Raw genomic sequence first — 11150 nt, 5'->3', positions numbered from 1 at the left:
TCCAGTGTGTAGGCCTGTCTTCCTCATTGGGATACCATGACTCATTAGTGGGGGGGGGGGTCGGCAGGGCAACAGCATCGTAAACGCTTCCTAGATTATAGCATGAGTCACGCGGTTTCGTCTGGGCCCCAATCACAATAGCTCGGATACGTTCAGCAATATCGGAGCAGTCGGCAGACAGACAGACAGACAGGCCGGTTCGCTGAATGAAGCTTTCAAATGATAAAAGCTCGCAGCGAAGAAGGCGTGTTATTCAACGCTAATATGAACCGGTGATGTTTTTACGTCACAAGCAAATTGAATTTTCATCACGACGACCTCGCGAGTGGCAGAGAGTCGTGCGGGATACCGCCGGAAGGACGTTTTGCCGAGGAAGCCTTTCCGCGCGAGTGTCACGAGTGTCGCCATCGCGTCCCGTCTCTCCTGACTTTTCCCCCGCGTCGGTGAGATTAGCACTCGACTGGGCGTGTCCACCTCCCATCAACACCGAGAGAGAACGAGAGAGAGAAGGGAAACAGGAAGAGGAAGTCACGGCATCTCAGGTGCAGCGTCTTGACTGTGACTGTTACCGCATGCCATTCGGCCAATGGCAACATGGCAAACTCCCCGGTGAGACAGAATGCCCTGCAGTAGAACTTGCCCCTAGGCGAAGCCCCTCTGTCCTTGTGAAACAAAGTCAAAGTCCCGACCGCCAGCTGGCGGTTATGGAGTAGCTGCCTGCTCAGCTTTAGTGTGGGTTCATCATTTCTCCCATTTGGCTCAACATTGGCTTATTTTCCTTTTCTGGAAAATATCCATGATCAAATGCAGTGTGATGTAAAAGGAAAAATAGACATTAATTGGATTGATGATTGATTGATTAATTTATTGATTGATTGATTGATTGATGGATTGATTGATTGATTGATTGATTGACTGATTGATTGATTGATTGATTGATTGATGACTGATTGATTGATTGATTAATTGATTGATTGATTGATTAATTTCCCCTCGTGTGTCTCTCCCAGTGCCCGGCAGTGGCCCTATCATGAGCAGGGGTCCTCCACACCACTAGGGCGGCAGTGTCCTATAAGAAATTTTTTTTGTGCAAGGCCGCACAGGCCCTGAGTTGCCTTGGTAGACAGCCAGCTGTATTAATCCGTACTGTATAAAAGCGTGAGTTCAGTAAGTCACGCAGACACAAGGGCACTTCCGCTAAAAAGATCAATAATGCAGCACCCGCCAGGACTAAGTTGTTGATGCCTTGGATTTTAATTATGCCTGGAGCTCACCCAGGCCAGGAGAGCTTCACCGTGATTTCAATTCATTCATTTTCAACGGCATCCTCTTGGTTGAATTAGTCTTGATCAAAGCCGAGGTCTGTATTCCGGGAGTCAGGTATCCTGGCAACCTCCGAGCGTGAGCCACCGAAACATTAGCTTCCGTCAAACTCTGGAGTGCGACTCAATGAAGCGCTAACCGCTAGCTCTGCGAACCTCAGAGTGTGGCTTAAGGAAACGCTAACCGCTAACCATGCTATCCGAGTCTGAGTGTGAGTCAGTTACATGCTAACCGCTGTCTGCTAACGCTGCGAACCTCAGAGCATGACTTAAGGAAGCGCTAACCGCTAAGCATGCTACCCGAGTCTGAGTGTGACTCAGTGACACCCGAACGGCTAACTGCGCTGTAGCCTCAGAATGTAGCGCAGAATCCGTTGGGGCGAGCTTTCGGGGTTACGGCGTAGCTTTCGCAGGTCCGCCGTTCTCCCGGAGCCTGGTTCTCTCTCCCTCTCTCTCTGTGATTCGCAGCCGAGTCCGAGGCCCGGCAGGTGCGCTCCGTCCGCCGGGAACTCTGGGAACGTCGGCATCGGTTGTGTGTAACTCGGCGAGAAGCGAAGAGCGGAACGACGTGGAATTTCCCAACCCGGCCCCCGGGCTGTCAGTTAGAGGCGTTAGGAGGCCTCTTTAGCGGGGTAGTGGGCGGTGGGGGGCGGGGGTGGAGTGGTGCAGTTTGGGGGGGGGGGGGGTGCAGCAGAAAGAGCAGAATGTCATTAACAGCAGGCCTCGCCAAAGCCCGCCGCACCTGCTCACAGCTGGTGTTGCCGCCCCGCTCTTTGTTCTGCTTTCAAACCCCCCCAGTCAGGGGCTGGTCTGGAAAAGTGCTTCCGTGATTGGGCTTTTAAACCCCCCTCTCCAAACTCCCGCCCCCCCCCCCCGGGCCCAGAGATGGAGCCAGCTCTGTGGGTGGGAGACTCCAGACAATCGTGAGAGGCTCCTAGCCGACTCGACGAAGCGCTGGTTTCTCAGCTTGTCGTGGTGAGCCGCGTGCCAAACTTAGACACTCCCCCTTCTAAATAATAAAATACCAGCCCACCCTTTGTAAAGTGCCCACCTGCACTGAAAAATTTTGAATATTCAGGTCTGTGGCTCTTTTAAAAAATTCTTTCTTCCCGCATTTTGGAATTCCCCGTCAAAACCGAAGGCCCATTCCCGTCACTGCGACGTCGATACATCCATCAGTTCTATAAGCCACTTTCCCCTGGTCAGGGTCACAGGGGGGGCGCAGGGGGGTGAAAGGCAGGATTAAACCCTGGACAGGTTGCCAGTCCATCGCAGGCCCCACACACACCGTTCAACCACACATTTATATCCCAAGGACAGGTTAGACTCTCAGGTTGACCTGAGCCGCATATCCTTGGACCGTGTGAGGAAACCGTACCTGTACCTGGAGGAAACCCACGCGGACACAGGGAGAACACGCAAACACCACACAGTCGAGATTCAAACTCGGAACCTTTGTGCCGTGAGCGCTACTCACTGCACGCCAGGCCACCCTCACAGCAACATCCTGTGTCAACTTGGAAGAGGGCACATGCCTTCCAAGATGTACACATCCACCCAGTATCCTTCCGTTCCCATGACTCCACTTGACAGGAAGTTAGGGTTACCAAGGTTACCCAGCTGGCGCAAACATAAGGGAAGCCCCAGATCTGTCTGATACACAAATCAATGGCGTAATGTTACAGCAAAAGCGTTCAGAGAATAGCTTTGGTCCAGTACCACCATTGGACACAGTCCATTTTTGCGGAAAAAAATAAAAGACAGGACTCTCATTTTAGAGGGTGTTAAGCTCAGGTGTATTTTTGAAGAAGAAGAAAAAAAACCTTTTCTTTTCAGAATGAGCTTGTCGACAAAGCCAACTTCCCTTCAAAGCAGAGCTTGCTGTTGCTGGCACCTCAGAGGAGATTTCACACCGCCGACAGATTTCAAATTCGCCTCATCAAGAAACGGCCTCCCTGGCTTTCCAGCTGCGTGAACAGATATGGGGGGTTTTGGGGGGGGGTCAGAGTCCGCGGTTTACTCAATCGCTTGTAGCACATTCTGTCGACGCTGCTGTGAAAGCACTTGAGCGTAATGACATAACGTGCTGCTTCGAGGGGAGGGGGGAGAGGGAGGGGGGGCCACAGATGGGAGCAATTAGAGAGTGGAGGATTTTGAGCGGGGGTAAAAAATAATTTTAAGCATGCGTGATTTGACTGGAAGATCCGTGGCATTGCGAATCGCAAGTCAAACCGACCGCCAGGAAGAGGCGTCTCGAGGTTTGGTGACATCCCTCAGGGACGGGGCGGGGCGGGGCGGGGCGGGGGTAAGGAATAAGAAAATGAAACCGTTCGTTTCGGCAGGTGCCCCCCCCCCGCCCACAGAGGGCTGTTGCTGCTCTGTGGAGGTGTTGTACTGGAATTTAGCAGATGCTGAAATACAGAGCGAATTACACAGCTTTTTGCATTTGTTTAAGATGGAACCCATTTAAACAGCTGGATGTTTACCGAAGCAATTAAGGTTAAGCACCTGGCTGAAGGGTACAATGGCAGTGTCCTAACCGGGAATCAAACCAAGTCTAGTTCCCTAACCATTATTACTACACTAGGAGTAGTGCAACGGAAGCCATCTTTGCAAGTCGTTGCAGAGCTGTCTCCCCTGCCTGTTAAAGCTGTCACAGTCATTTCTCATGTCATCGCCCAAGACGCCCCCCCCCCCGCCACCCCGCCCCCAGAGGGAATATGCCCTCACCCCCATTCCCATCACGTACTCCCTGACTACAGAGAGAGATACAGACAGACAGATAGAGAGATAGAGAGAGAGAGAGAGAGAGAGAGGAGGAGGACAATCCGGTCAGAGAGAACGTGACACAGATTGTCTCTGCTCGATCCTCATTTTGAGGGAACATGGGGGTGGGGTGGGGAGAAGGGGGGGGGCAGGTCCCGGCAGGCTTGTTAAGGAGGAACGATGGAGCGTGACCGGAGTCTGCGGAACGTTCACTCGGAATGCCGGGAGAAGAGGAACACAGTTCCCTGGAGGACTCTCCTCAGTTCTCCTTAAATTATTTGAGGCGGGCCTCTGTGTGTTGGGGGACACAGTAAGCGGGTAATGGATGGTGTTGAATACCTTCCAGGTAATCGAGCCTCAAGCATGGGTGGGGTGGGTGGTGCATAGTGGGATGCAAGGGCTTTTTGGATTGGATTTTGTTTTGTTTTTTTTTGGAGGGGGGAGTTCCTGTTCTCTTTTTTTAAACACTGTTTTTCACGTATACTGTTGGGGTGCGTACTAGAGAAACTCAGGCTATGTCGCTTGTTTGTCGGTGCAACAGCAGAGAAGCCCCCAGTCCTTTAGACTCGAACCAGCAACCCTCCTCAGTTTCCCTGACAACCGTTCTTGCCCTGCTTCAGCCGCTAATCCATGCGTGTCAGCTGAATTAATATTCATCACGCCGCACAGCGCTGGCGTAGGCACGGGTGGGCCAGGGCAGGCCCACACAGTCGCCATACAGTCGTATCCCAGCTCGCCCGTCTCTCTTGGCTGAGCCGTCACGCCCAGTTGTGAATGCCCGCCTCCCTCTACGCAGGCCCAACTGCGTTAGTATTTCAGACTACGCTGCGGCTGCGTGGATACATGCACATTTTCTGGCCGACGGCCATGATGGATTTTATGTGCAGGAGAATGTGAGACGGATCACGTGGTGCCTGATTTAGGAGCGAGGAGCTCCTTCTTCTTCTTCTTCTTCTTCCCCGGATCCTGGAATGGATCATTAAGCTAATAACACGCCGAGCGTGAGGTCCGTGACATTTTCCCTCTCTCCCTCTCTCCTCTCTCTCTCTCTCCCTCCATCCCCCCTCCTCTCTCTCTCTCTCTCTCCCTCTCTCCCTCTCTCCCTCTCTCTCCCTCTCTCCCTCTCTCTCTCTCCCGGTGTTCATTATCTGGATCTTGCACGCCCTCGGCGGGGGGGGGGAACGTACGCGGCTGCCCCGGCCGCTCGCCGCCGCTGACACCTCTGGAGAAGAAGCGCGAGGAAAAAAAAAAAAAAAAAGAATAAAAAAATATATTTCTTTTTTTTCTTCCTTTTTTTTCTTTTTCGCGGAAAAGCAATTTATTCCGCGCGCGAAATCTCCCGAAAGTGGTCCCCCTTCCAGCTGTTGAATTATACGGAATTTGATGTCGCCGAAAAAAAAAGCCTTCGGAGATAAAGCTGCGGCCGTGTCTTATCTCCGGCCGCTGGGGGTGGACGCGGTCGACGTGACCGTGGAGAAAAAAAAAATAAAAAAACAAAAAACGCGGCGGTGGCGGCGGTGCTGGTGGCGGGAAAACGGCGGCTCTTTTTTTGGAGAGGGTCCGGCTCGAGAATCGCGCGTGCGAACGGACGAACGTACGCGGAATGTAAGCGGACCCCGGTAACCGTGTCCCGGCTCGTTACCTGCAGCCTTACCGCCTCGTTATCCGCTTCACCGCGTCGGACGCCGATGGGCGCTGCGCGTCGATTGGCGGGTTTCAGCTCCGCTAGCGATGCGCGTGTACGCGTGTTCCGCTCCCTCCTCCGCATCGACCCCTCCCCTCCTTAATCGATGCAGTCTGCGCCCTTCGGCAACTTCTACGAAATTCCGGCAACGACGATAACGATAATTCAATATGAAACCGTTCTAACACATTGCACCAGGTTATTTTTTGCGCGAGAGATCTGCGTGTTGCGGTGTGGATTTCTGGGAGGTGAATTATTCCGCCCTGCCGTTTCTCAGTGTGATGCAGGACCTGGAATTTTATTCCTTCCTGTGCCTGGTGGGTAAATCTTATGCACTCAGGGCAAAGCCTGCTGAGAGAGAGATGGGGGGGGGCTGCAGACAGAAAGAGAGAGAAAGAGAAAGAGTGAAACAGACAGACAGACAGACAGACAGAGAGAGGGAAATGGACAGAGAGAGAGGGCAAAACAGACAGACAGAGGGAGAGAGGGAAATAGACAGACAGAGAGAGAGAATCAGACAGACAGACAGAGAGAGGGAAACAGACAGACAGACAGACAGACAGAGGGAAATAGACAGACAGAGAGAGAGAATCAGACAGACAGACAGAGAGAGGGAAACAGGCAGACAGACAGACAGAGGGAAACAGACAGACAGGGAGAGAGATGAGAATCAGGGGAGCAGAGACATTGCTTCAGCACAGGGAGCCAGAACCCAAGTCAAGATAATGAGGAGAACCACTGAACCATGAGCACAGACAGGGGAGTGATCCCTTCAACACACACACACACACACACACACACACACGGGCAGACACACACGCACACACACGGGCAGACACACACGCACACACACGGGCAGACACACACGCACACACAAGGGCAGACACACACGCACGCACACGCACGCGTGCGCACACACACACACACGGGCAGACACACACGCACACACACACACATACACACACGGGCAGACACACACGCACACACACACACACACATACACACACGGGCAGACACACACGCACACACACACACACATGGGCAGACACACACATATATGCGCACACATAAGCATGCGTGAACACACATATACGTGCACATGCACACGTGCATGCGCACCCACATACATAATACATATTTGCACACACACATGTACACACACACGCATATGCATACATGTATGCACACACACACAGACATATGCAAGTACCCAGACATACACATACGCACACATGAATGTGTGCATACACATAATCACATACATTTGGTATATACACAAATGGGCATTGTAAACATATAAGCGCCAATACACGTACACACCTTTAAATATACCACGACTATGTAATTATACATGACTGTGCACGTGTTTAGCGATTCTCGGAGTTGCGCACACACCTCCTTCATACACAAACAGGCACACCGGGAGGCTGTAAAGATCAGCGTACACTGCACCATGTGTGTGTGTGCATGTGTGGGTGCACGTGCGCGTGGTTTTTTTATGTTGGGTAACAACGGCAGGTACGACCACTGCAGTGCGGACTCCCTGCTGCAGCGCTAGCCCCCGGCGCGGCTAATTACCACGCACTTCCACCGACGCTGCTCGCCTCCCCCCTCCCTCCCCCCCCCCCCCCCCGCTGCCGGCGGCGGCTCTGAGGCAGTCGGGTTCATCCCGCCGAAACACCGCGTGCCTGCCAGTGCCGCGATCACCGGCAAAAGCAGATCCATATGTCCACAGTGTTTTTTTTTTAATGAAGAGAGAATCTTAAACAACAACGCCCGTTGCTTTAATAGGATTTCATTACCGGAGTCATCTGAGAGGTAGTGTGTGAGAAACAGGAGAGAGGGGGGAGAGAGAGAGACAGCCAGAGAGAGGAGGGAGGAGGGGGAGGAGGAGAGGGAGAGAGACAGCAGAGAGGGAGGAGGTGGGAGGGACAGAGATGGAAACCAGGGAGCAGGAAGGGAGAGATCTCAGGGTCAGAAAGAGAGAGATTAGAGGTAAAAAGAGATAGAGAGGGATACGAGACAAAGGAGAGACGGAGAGAAGAAATAGGAAGGTAAGATTACATCTAAGAAAGGGAATGAAAGGTGTCCAGGTAGCCTTGGGACCCCCCTCACCACAACCAACCCCCCCCCCCCCCCAAAAAAAAAAAAGGATTGTGGGGACATCTTCCCCTCACCTTGACTTTTAACCCTTTGAAGAATAGGTTTTTTTCAGAATGTTTTTTTTTCTTCAGAATTCTAAGTCGGTGTTCTAGAACTCTGTCGCTCCATTGTGATTGAAGCCATTTAAGAGCATTCCAATCACACATTTGTGATCTCACACACATTTAAAGGGTTATATGCCATGCGCACGGGCATCACGCCGGGCCCTGCCGGGGTCTGGTCAGCGTGGTGGAGCCGCAGCCCCGCCCGCGGCACAGTCCCAGTTTCGGGCTGCCGTCCAGCGTAGTTCCCCTTAAACGAGCGAGCAGGGGAGAGCCGCAGGGGGCCCTAAAAATCACCTGTCTTTCCTCTGCCTGAATATATATTTACATCGGAATAGCAATGGGACACTGACAGACTGGGTCTATCTCTCTCTCTCTCTCTCTCTCTCTGTTTTAGCTTTTATTTCTCTCTATCACTCAAGTCTCTTTAACGGTTCGCCCATTGAGGCTGCGGTCGGCGTTTCCACGGCAATAGAATGATGCGTTGGTTCTTTTTTAACGGCCGCCGTCGCCACCTGTGCCGCCGCTGCAGCTGCCTCGCCGTCGCGTCTGTGTGTCGTTGGGGTGATTCGTGAAAGCGAAACGAGGCAGCGGTGCAGTGGGTAACTGGCCAGCAACTGGCCCCGTACCAGCCGGGCTAGCAGAGCGCTCCTCCAGCACAACAAGACCCGGCTCGGCTAGCTTAGCCTGCCGAGCGAACGGCATAGCGGCAGCACGCTTTGCAATCCTCTTTTGCCAGCGTGTGCTAGGCGCTGGCTAGCAGAAACCCACGCAGAGGCATTGTGGGTAGGCTATTCAATGGGCTCTAGAGGTAGCTGTGACACAGAGACTGGACCGCACGCACGCGCTGAGCGATTCTGAGGTCATGGAGGTGGCTCGTACACTTGTGACCACCCATTCTGTTAAACCCTCTAATGTGACTGCGCCACAATTAACCCTTAGGGTGTCAGATCGCAAATATGTAGTTAGAAATGTTCTTAACTGAACATTCCAACGCTGATGCAACAATCGCTGCCGGTAACTGAAAGCAACGGAGTTCTAGAACACGGACTTTTTTAGAATTTTTAAAAAGCATTCCAAAGAACCTGTACTTCAAAGGGTTAAGGAGATTTGGAGTGAGGCTGTATTTTCAAAGAGGGCACAACATTCGATGGCACAGTTGGGGCACCCTGCAAGGGATTCGAACCCCCCAACCCCTATGGGACCAACTCCAGTTTCCCGACCCATACAGCCACGGTGTCCCCTTCCTGACGTTCAGTTTCGACTTAAGAATTCATTTTCTGTGCAGGTTTGGATCTGTGCTCTTGGGCCTGGCTCCAGACCCCAGCACAGCTCAGGTGCGCTACAGCTGTGTCCAAGTGAGCTAATCGCCATTCCTCTACTCTTATATGATCTATGTAAACACAGCCCATAAAACAACAGACATTGGCAGAAATTCTGCTCTCAAAACCAGACTCCACCTGCGAAAGCTTACTCACGCTGAACGTAATCCAGGCATTTATTACCTTGTTTTTGCTTCTTTTTTTGTTGCGGTATTTTGTTGTTATTGCTTCGTGTTGCATCATTGCATTGATTGGTTGGACTCTGCCTGCGGCACCTGCGCATGGAGCGCCCTCGTGCGACGCAGCGACCGCGCCTGAACTGCGCAGCTCACCTAGCAAGGTTGCTCAGACGACAACATTGCTCAGTTACGGGGAGCAGGTCTGAGGGTCTTTTTCTGTGAGTCTGCAAGGTTTCTGGTGGATTCAACAGGAATCCTCGTTTCCGGGGCAACACCACGGAACAATAAGAAGTTGCCGTGGCTACAGCTGGAGTGGTGTCGGGGACATCATTGTCTGTAATGGATCGTGACAGTTTGCCCGGTGAAAAATTGCATTTTGATGATGGAGCCGTGAGAATAATTGCCATTGAAAACAACTAATTTTCCATTTAAACAGCAAATTGCTGTTGCTTTGCCAACAACACCAGCTGCAGCATCGTAACTGTGTAAACGATCATCACAATGCTTTCATCACCCTGGAGTAAATCGGGTCCGTTTTTAAAGCCCCAAATGCAAACTGACAGATGTTTTGTGGGAAAAGGCCTTGGTTCTGTGTCACAACATTTAGCGGAATTAAATAAAGCCATATGCAAACAATATCGCCGGTTGGGTCTATTCTTTAATGGAGTCTGATCAAAGCGGCCCGGTTGGCAAATGTATAACTTAAATCGGTGAGGTCATCCGTGTGTACAGATTCCAAAAGTGAAGTCAAACGACACGGCGCAAACAAGCGCAATAAAATGGGGTTTGTTTTATGCCCCGACGTAACAACTATGGATATAAAAGAAACAAACATCGTAAAAAAAATAATTTTAAAAAGCGCAGACAAACGCAGCGGACTTGTTCAGCCTCGGCATTTAAACGGCCGCAACGAGGAAGCTATCTCTTCCCCACAGGGCTCGACGCCGCCGTGGAAGCGCGAGAAATTTAAAGGACAGGAAAATGTTTTCAGCGTTTATTATATATATATATATTGGGTGTATTTCATTTGTGAGATATTTCACTGTCACTGTTTACAAGAGATCGGCGCGACAGACACAGCAGACAGAGAGGCTACAGAATCATTCAAGTTCAACGTGTTTCTCTAACATAGTGCAGTTTCAGGAAACTGTTGAAATAAAAATGTCCTTCAACCAATCATACTTAGTTTTGGTGAAAGAAGAATAACAGAAAGACTGCGGAGAGAGAGGGAGAGCACATTAAACGAACGGAATGTAGGCCTACTGCAATATCTTTTAAATGTGTCGTCTTTATAATGATACCGTCATTCCACAGCTGTACCTGAAAGAAGTAATACGTTTTTTTCTTCAGCCAAATTATAGCCTATTATTTCAGAAATGAAATAACGGCGTGGATTAAAATGATTCATTATAAAGTAGGCATAGGAACACGTTTACAGTAGGCCTAAAGAAGAAATCTAGGGTAATGCTTCTTAGCAAGTCCTTCTTGCTGGGGTTCTGTGGGAAGCCTGGTTGTGTGTGAATATATTTGCCACGCAGCCGTTATTTTTCTTTTCTTTCCTTTTTTTTTTTTGAACACAGCAAGACTCTCAAAAGCTGTCAAAAGGGTGCGTGGTTTCTCCAAGTAAAAGAAGCAAAAAGCAGAAACTCATCCACTTGGGTGGAAAATTAGAA

The 11150-nt window shown here is 51.0% G+C and overlaps 1 protein-coding gene across 1 annotated transcript in view; it reads left to right on the top strand.

The window, feature by feature from the left end:
* Positions 1-11150, top strand: part of sema6ba (sema domain, transmembrane domain (TM), and cytoplasmic domain, (semaphorin) 6Ba) — a 108802-nt gene that overhangs the window by 89960 nt on the left and 7692 nt on the right. The window lies entirely within an intron of this gene.

This window comes from Anguilla rostrata, chromosome 3, assembly GCF_018555375.3.
Source record: "Anguilla rostrata isolate EN2019 chromosome 3, ASM1855537v3, whole genome shotgun sequence".
Taxonomy (NCBI): domain Eukaryota; kingdom Metazoa; phylum Chordata; class Actinopteri; order Anguilliformes; family Anguillidae; genus Anguilla; species Anguilla rostrata.
This window is presented reverse-complemented; position numbering and strand designations above follow the sequence as displayed.